The sequence below is a fragment of the Brachypodium distachyon genome, chromosome 1, assembly GCF_000005505.3.
Source record: "Brachypodium distachyon strain Bd21 chromosome 1, Brachypodium_distachyon_v3.0, whole genome shotgun sequence".
Classification (NCBI taxonomy): Eukaryota; Viridiplantae; Streptophyta; class Magnoliopsida; order Poales; family Poaceae; genus Brachypodium; species Brachypodium distachyon.
The window spans coordinates 46,465,548-46,473,781 of NC_016131.3; the positions used below are offsets into that span (position 1 = coordinate 46,465,548).

General features: G+C 42.2%; 1 long non-coding RNA gene across 1 annotated transcript; it reads left to right on the plus strand.

Annotated features, from left to right (window-relative positions):
* Positions 1-515: 515 nt before the first annotated feature.
* LOC112269765 lies at positions 516-7,313 on the plus strand. Its single transcript, XR_002961730.1, has 2 exons — positions 516-3,017; positions 6,964-7,313. It is a non-coding gene; the product is annotated as an uncharacterized LOC112269765 (long non-coding RNA).
* Positions 7,314-8,234: the final 921 nt, after the last annotated feature.

The window sequence follows — 8,234 nt, forward strand, 5'->3', positions numbered from 1 at the left end:
CTAGTCGGGCTCAAGGGCGAGACCGACGGTTGAGGTGCCGAAAACCAAGCTACACTGGTTAATTTCCTCGAAAGCTAAATGTGCGCCCTCGACGTAGGTGAGGCGCGTGAAGGTGAAGATATGACGGTTGCGCTCTTTATAGCATAGTAATCTACTAATCTACAAGAAATACACCCAGCATCATCTTCATATCAAAACAAATAGAAGCGAATCAGACTGCGTATTCTTAAGGTGAACATTCGGTTACCCTAGTCCAACTGACTATCAAAGTCACTGAAATCGTCAATTCAGAAGGAATTTTTATGCACGGTTGCAGACAAACTTCTCTGATGCCTTTCCTCACCGAAAAAAAAACACCCTCGATGCTTTCCATCAGACAGCAGGGACGAGGTGTTCGTTACGAACCCTATGCTACTATTTGCTTTTCTTTGAAGGGATTTTCTTATAAAAAAATTGTTACTGTCTGCTTCAAAAACACAAAATACGGAGCAGCAGGAAGGAGACATATTTCCTCAAAAAATAAAAAAGGAAGGACACATATAGAAGGGGGTAAAAGAGGAGAGAGGATAAGGGGTTTACCGGCCGCCTCCTCGCCGTCGCCGCCGGCTGCCAGAGTGGGTGCCTGAGACCTCCTCGCCTTGGGCCTAGGCGGCGCTCGTACGGGAGGGAGGGGAGGAGATAGAAGCGGCCCGCCAACCAACAGGATATGGTCTTCGCACATAAGGGGTTGCTGGGCGTGCCGCAGGCCGCTCCCGCGAAGCGACCACCAAGACCCGTGCGTACCCGCCGCCAACCGCGCCTCGTCGGAGTGCCGGTGCTCCTTCCTCGCCGAGAGTGTCGGCGCATCCATCGATGCCGCCGCCGTAGATCTCTAAATTCTCGCTCTCCAAGCTCTCGGGGCTTAGATATGGCTGGGGAGGCCGGCCGAAGATCCACGAGGACGGGAGGGGAACCATGAAGACGGGACGGGAGGAGGCCTATGGGCAGGAAGAGGAGCGCTCGGAGAGAAACAGGGAAGAAGCAACGGCACGAATCGTTCAAGTACCCCACCTTGGAGGGCGAATCGACCTTCTGGCTATGGCGGACCGGGGGGCTGGGAGCAGGGACGTGCCCCAAGCAATTGGAACTGGCAGGCTCTGCAGCAATTCCGGTCACCGCCACCGATGCAAGGTGGTCCGATCCAGTACCAGGTACCTCCTCCAGATCCCTATGGACATCATGGTAGGGGATTTATCGGTTGGGATCCGCGCAATCATTGTGGTGGGGGGCACTTCAATGCCGGCTCTCAGGGCCCCGGGATCCAAGGGCAGGAGCAGTTCTACCGCCGCCGGTTGGATTTGGAGGACCTGGACCTGGTCAATTCGCAGCTGCAACAGGGACTTCGGTTCCATCTGGAGTTCAGAAGCAACCAACTGTTTCGTTTGGACCTTTGACAGGTGGTGGAGGTTCTGCTTCGGTTCTTAGTGCAAATAGCTCATCACAGGCCAATACTCTGTCTGGTGGTCAGCAGCAATCTTCGGCCACTTCAGATGTTTCCAAGCCTGTGGCAGAGAGTGGTAAAAGCTGTGGTTAAGCATTGCTATAGATGTGAGATGCCGGGACATGGTGTTAAGGAATGTAAGACAGTCCTACTTTGTGAGATCTGTGCCAAGGATACTCATCTTACCTCTAAGTGTGCCTTCCCTAATCAACCAAAACCGACAGTTCAGCTTGCTGGGTCTGCGCCAGATGGTTTGCGGATGTTTGTAGCTCCAATTGTAAAGAAGGCAACTGTGGACAGTAGGAATGCTATGGCTATTATCAATGTACACTCTGGTTATATCACAGCTGATCAGTTAGTGAAGGCTTTCAACCGAATGTTCCAGTGAGGATGGGTTTGGGCTGCTAAAGATTATGCTCATGGCAGTTTTCTTATGAAGTTCCCTTCTGTTCAGAAAATTACTGAGCTGAATCAGTTCAATAACTTCAATCTGGTGGGTGAGAGGGCTGAAGTAGTAGTATCTAGATGGCCCCCTGAAAATTTGGCTACCTTCAAGCTGACTAGTGTTTGGGTTAGGGTTTGTGGAGTTCCTGATGACTTGATGAATTACAATGGGTTCTGCTTGGTGGGTTCTCTGTTAGGTACTGTGCAAGAATTGGATATGCCCACTTACAGGAAGATGGAGATCGTCAGAATCAAAGTTGGGGTGATGGATCACACAAAGATTCCAGAATGGTCTCCTTTGACTGTGGACCCACATATCTACAAGATCTACTTTCAGATTGAAAAGGTGGTAGAAATGGAAGGACCTTTGATTGGTGGGATCCCAATTCAGAGAGGCCCTGCTCAGAGTAACAAAGCTCAAGATAGAGGTGTAGACAGAGAGTTAAAGAGACAGAAACGCCATGTCTGAGAATGAGTGTTTGGACTCACCTGGGGGGCAGAGGGGAGGATCTAGAAAACTGTTGAGTCTAATGAAGAGGACGAGGAGATGGTACCATCTAGTCAACCTGATATAGATGCTCTTGATATTTCTGGCAACAAAAGTACTGTTGTTGCTAAACCTGGTTCTTCTGCTGTGCAAGAGATAAATAAGAGATTTGCTGCTGATGCTGCTAGGATGGAAGAGGTTGACTGTTCTGAAACTGATGATGAGGGGGAGAATTATGAGGAATATCAGTCCCAAACAGCAACACAATTTGCAAAGGTTGTGGTCTTATCTCTCAGCAAATTGAAGATATTAAAACTCCTGATCCTTCTCCAGAACATGAGCATGTCATCCCCATTGGCACTCAGGAGGCTCCTCTGAACATAGGGGGCCTTGGCACTCCTAAAAGGGCTTATGCTGATGTGGTTGGGGGAAGTGGACAGAAGTTATCTATTCAGCCTAAGGTGGTCAATAAAGATGGAAAGAGCAAAAAGCAAGTCCCAGTGGATGATGGTCATAGGCGCAAGAGTAGCAGGCACCAAAATGATGATAAAGCAACATTGGACAAAGCTATGGAAAGAGCTAGGATGAAGAATTTGGAGCAGACAGGTATACCTTCCACTGCTTTCCCCACAGTTTTATGCACTGAGAATGTTGTTTTGATTGATCTTGCTAATAAGGTAGGAGTAAATATTGGTCAAACAATTGATGAGGTAGATAACAACCTTAAAGTTATCAAGGATCTTGAGCAAGCTAGGACTTCTGTTTATCTTACTAATCTTAAGAGTAGTAATGAGCAAGTTCATATTCAGAATTCTAAAGTAGATTCTTTTGATCCTGAAACTCTGAATGAATTGTATACCTCTTCAGAGGATGATCAGGATGAAGATATGGTAGATTACTTTACTTCTGTCTTTATTAATAGTATGTCTAAAACGAAAAGGGAGGTTGCACTGGAGGTTTCAGTGTTAAACCCAAGGTTAGAGGTAGAAAAAAGAAAGCAAGTTAATTTATGTCTGGTCTCTTTTGGAATGCAAGGGGCTTAGGTAAGGTAGGGAAGAAAAAGTTTCTACAGGAAACTATTTCTGAGCAACAACTATGTTTTGTAGGAATTCAGGAAAGTAAGAAAACATTTTCTCTAATAGTTGGCTTAATTCTCTTAGTGGCAATGATCCTTTTGTTTGGAATTGGTCTCCTTCGATTGGTCAATCTGGAGGCATGTTGTTAGGGGTTAGTGACTCCTTCTTTGAGGTTGGTGAATGCAGTAAAGGAGATTTTCATATTAGGACAGTCCTTTGTGATAGAAACACTAATTTTATCTGGAATCTGGTTATTATATATGGGGCTCCTGATAATAAAGGTAAGGCTGATTTCCTAATCGAACTAGTTCATATACTTGGTTACAATAATATGCCTATCGTAATTGGTGGGGATTTCAATATTATTCGAAATAGTTCTGAAAGAAATAAACAGAAAAGAACTAGTAAGTAGACTATACTTTTTAATGGTATAATTGAACACTGGGCTCTTAAGGAACTAGAACTGTCTGGCAGAGCTTTTACTTGGTCAAACAATCAAGAGGATCCCCTTTTTGAGAAATTAGATAGAATTTTAGTTAGTAATGAATGGTTGGTACATTATCCTCTTACTACTGTTTCTGCTTTAAATAGACATATCTCTGATCATGCTGGTTTGTTAATGAACTTTAGTAGAGTACCTGCAAAAATTCAAAAACCTTTTAAGTTTGAATTTAGCTGATTTTTACATGAAGAGCTTTTTAAGATTGTGGCTGAGGTTTGGCACATGAAGTTCCCTGGGAAGTGCCTAGAGGAACAATGGTTGAATAGGGCTAGTTTCCTTAGGAAGAAATTAAAAGGTTGGCATCTTAATCAACAAAGCATAACTAGAAAAAGGAAGAAGGAACTGTCTGTGCAAATTGATGAATTAGATAGAAGGTGTGAGATGTTTGGTTTGGATGCAAGTAATAGGAATCTGAAGTATGATTTGGAACATGAGTTCAATAAAATTTCTAGAGAGGAAGAAATTAGTTGGTTCCAAAGGTCCAAGGAGCAGGATCTATTGGAAGGCGATAATAATACTGCTTATTTCATAGCTAGAGCTAGTGGTAGAAAAAGAAGAACTAAAATCCTTAGCTTTAATCAAGAGGAAGGTGTGATCACTGGTGATCAGCAGCTGCTTTCTTATGCAACTAAATTCTACATAAGTTTGTTTGGACCTAGTGACTCACTTAATATTACATTGAGTGAGCCTATGGATTGTGTTCTAGATTCTAGTGATCAACAAATGTTAGATGCTGAGTTTACTTTACAAGAGATCAAGCATGCTGTTTTCTCTATGAGGAGGAATAGGGCTCCTGGCCCAGATGGTTTTCCCATTGAATTTTATCAGAAGTTTTGGCCCCTAAGTTGTAAGGATTTGCTTAAGTTGTTTCAAGCTTTTGACCAAGGGGCTTTAGACTTGTCCAGGTTTAATTATGGTACTATTACCTTATTACCTAAGGGGGTTGGGGCTGACAAAATTCAAATGTATCGGCCAATTTGTCTTTCTGACACAATTTTTAAGATTTTTACTAAAGTAGTGAACAACAAGACTATGGTAGTGGGTGATAAAGGTGTGGACCCTGTTCAATCAGCTTTTATCAAGGGGAGGTTCATTTTGGATGATGTGGTCCTTTTGCATGAAACTCTACATGACATTCATAAAAATAAGAGTAGTGCTGTACTTTTTTAAGTTGATTTCGAAAAGGCTTACGATAAGGTTAAGTGGTCTTGCTTGTTTAATGTGCTTGGTATGAAAGTTTGCCCTTCACATTTTGTTGACCTGGTTATGATGACAGTTAGGGGTGGGAGTGTGGGGATTAATGTTAATGATGTGATTGGTAATTATTTCAAAACTAAAAAAGGTTTAAGACAAGGTGACCCTTTATCCCCTTTACTGTTCAACATTGTAGCTGATGTGCTGAATACCCTGGTCAAGAGGGCTCAACACAATGGGTTGCTTACAAGGGCTGGTTGGTCATTTAGTGGAAGGTGGTTTGGGTATGCTGCAATATGTAGACGATACCATTTTCCTTTTTGATGGTAATTTAGAGGGTGCTAGGAATTTAAATTTTTTATTGTGCTTGTTTGAACATATTACCGGTTTGAAGATTAATTTTCATAAAAGCGAAATTTTCTGCCTAGGTGATACTCATAATCATGGTACTGAGCTGGCCCAGATTTTTACTTGTAAGATTTTTACTTAGGGGTACCTGTTCATAATAGGAAACTTAGCAACTCTGATTGGAAAGAGACCGAGGATAAAGTAGAAAGGAAATTGGGCTGTTGGAAAGGTAGATTTCTATCCTTGGGAGGTAGACTGACACTTCTTAATTCTAGTCTGTCTCATGTCCCTTCATATATGATGTCCCTGTATGTTTTATGTTTTACCTAAAGGAGTTAAGAAACGGTTAGATTTCTTCAGAGTTAGGCTGTTATGGCAAGAGGATCAAAATGTCAAAAAATATCACCTTGTGAGTTGGCTTCTGATCTGCCAACCCAAAGAACAATGTGGTTTGGGTGTTGTGGATTTAACAATTAAGAATATTTGTTTCCTTGGTAAATGGCTGTGGAAACTTGAGAATGAAAATGGTATTTGGCAACAGATGTTAAGGGCTAAATATATGAGCAAGAAAACTCTAGGACAGTGTGAGCGGAAAACTGGTCAATCTCATTTCTAGAATGGCTTAATGCAAGTTAAGGATTTATATAATAAATTTTGTGTTAAGACTATCAATAGTGGTAAACAAACTAGATTCTGGCATGATGCTTGGTTAGATGGTATTGCTCTGAAAGATAAATATAGTAGTCTGCTTAATATTTTTTTATAGCAAGATATTACTGTTTTTGATGCGGTTAGCACTAACTTCCAGTCTATGTCCTTTAGATGAAATTTTAATGTTGATACTTTCCAGTCTTGGCAAGAACTAAAGGCTAGCTGTGCTAATATTACCTTTCCTGATGGTCACGATGGCAGTAGGTGGCTGCTAGAGAAAAATGGTTTTTTTTTTCTATTAAATCTTTCTATAATGTTCTGGTAAGTCAAAGAGTTAATTTTCCTTTCAAGCATTATTGGAAGCTAAAGGTTCCTTTAAAGATAAAAGTTTTTATGTGGTTACTTGCAAAAAACAGTATTCTGACTAGGGATAATCTGCTTCACAGGGGGTGAAAATGTCCTAGTGGTTGTGTTTTTTGTGGTTGTGATGAAACAGTAGACCACTTATTCTTAGAATGCCTTGTAGCCAAGTTCGTTTGGAGGGTGGTGTGTTGTTTCCTGGGAATCAGCAAAGGGCTCTCCTCCATGAATAACATGTATATATGGGTCTCTGGTTTCTCCTTTTCTATTCGTAATATTATCTCTATTGGTCTTTCTGTTGTATGTTGGTCTATTTGGAAAAGCACGGAATTTACTTTGTTTTCAGAACAAAAGTCTTGGTGATCCAGCTAACTTGGTATTCTCTGTATGTTATTGGTTGGACCACTGGGCATCATTACAGAACCCTGAATCTCGAAGGAGGATGCAGAATGCTGCTGTGCTGCTGCGAGTAATGGTGATTAATGTGTTTGGTAGATCGCATGGCTAGGGTTTAATGAAGCGTTTGGCTGCCGGCTGATGGTGTGCTGCCTGGCTTGGTTCTTAGACTGTTTTGGTCCTTATATTGAACACTTTGGTTTGCTCTATGTGATGTATTGGTTGTTTCGAATTTGGCTGGCAGTCGGCAGTGCTGTCAGTTTTCCTTTTTCTTTTTTAAACCTTTAGAATATTAAACCATGTTGGTTCCATTAATTGGAACGGGGAGCGTGCTCCTTTTGTCTAAAAGAAAAAAAATCGTTCAAGTACAAGAAATTACAAGTTGCCACCGCACCCTCCCTCGCGAGCAACTCTAGACCGCCAAGTCGAGTTGGACAGAATTGGGATTGAAGGGCTTTGTTGTTTTCTTTTTCTTTTTCGTTGAACTGGAAAAACTTCCATAACTGAGACGTGTCGCTTAGAGTTGCTGGCCACGAGAACATGTACTCCACAAAGCATCATGCTCCCAGGTCCCAGCAATACGACTTGGGTTTCATGCACCAACTTCGTGCCTGTTGCCGCCCTGCTGCTAGGGCCTCAGCAATGTTAATCGCCTTTACAAGCTGAAAACTTACACACCGAAAATTTTAAAGAAGCAAAGAATTTAATCTCCTGACGTAAAACGCCATTAGGAGACAGATCATCCATGTTCAGTGGTTGAGCGAGAAAGAGGGCATCCGTCTCAATCTATGAATTCCCGTCATACCCCAGTCATCTGCAAGTTCCAAGGGCAGGCTTCAGCTTCCGCCTGCATAGGGTCAGCAATGTGGTCCAGTCTCCCAACAGCTGACGCCACCGCCTATCCAAGATGATCTCTCACCACAATGAATCTTCGGTAGATCTTCCACAGGCAGTGTGGACAACATCCCTCTTCCCTCTTGTACCTCCTGACCATCATTGGTATGTTTCATACTCTCTCCGTCTAACAAAAGATGTCTCAAATTTGTCAAAATGTATCTAGACATTACTTAGTGTATAGATGCATTGACATTTAAGTCAAAGTTGAGACATCTTTTGTTGGACGAAGAAAGTACAAAACTTTGTAAAATCTGCAGCATAGTCAGGAGCGGAGCCAGAAAAATTATATGAGGGGGGCCGACCAATGAGATTGACTCTCTCAAGTAAAAGTTATGCAAAAAATGAAACTAATACAACATAAAAGGTTTTTTATTTGATTGTATCAGCATTAATTGTGAC